Source organism: Charadrius vociferus, unplaced genomic scaffold (assembly GCF_000708025.1).
Source record: "Charadrius vociferus isolate BGI_N301 unplaced genomic scaffold, ASM70802v2 scaffold356, whole genome shotgun sequence".
NCBI lineage: Eukaryota > Metazoa > Chordata > Aves > Charadriiformes > Charadriidae > Charadrius > Charadrius vociferus.
In genome coordinates this window covers 225,512-225,832 of record NW_009648717.1, presented here as the reverse complement: position 1 = coordinate 225,832, position 321 = coordinate 225,512, and positions in this window count along the sequence as shown.

Here is a 321-nt window from a genome sequence, read left to right as displayed (position 1 = left end):
GCTGCACAGGGTGTCAGTGTCCTGTCCCCCCGATCCCCAAGGTCCCCCAATCTGGAGGGGCATCATGGGGCTGGGGGGATGTTCTCCATCCAGGCCGGTGCCCAACCAGGGAATGGGGTTTAGGGATGGCGGAGGAAGGAGAGAAAACGGCTGGAAATGCCTGGTTCCTGTTCGCGTGGTGGGAAGGCACTGGAGTGTCCCTCCTGCCCGCGGGGCAGAGGCTGAAGTACCAGCGAGGGATGACGCTGCGGCCGGTGAACGGCGATGGGAGAGGCGGCTGTGCGTCCCGGGGGAGAGCTGGTTCTCGGGCCAAGCGGGCTG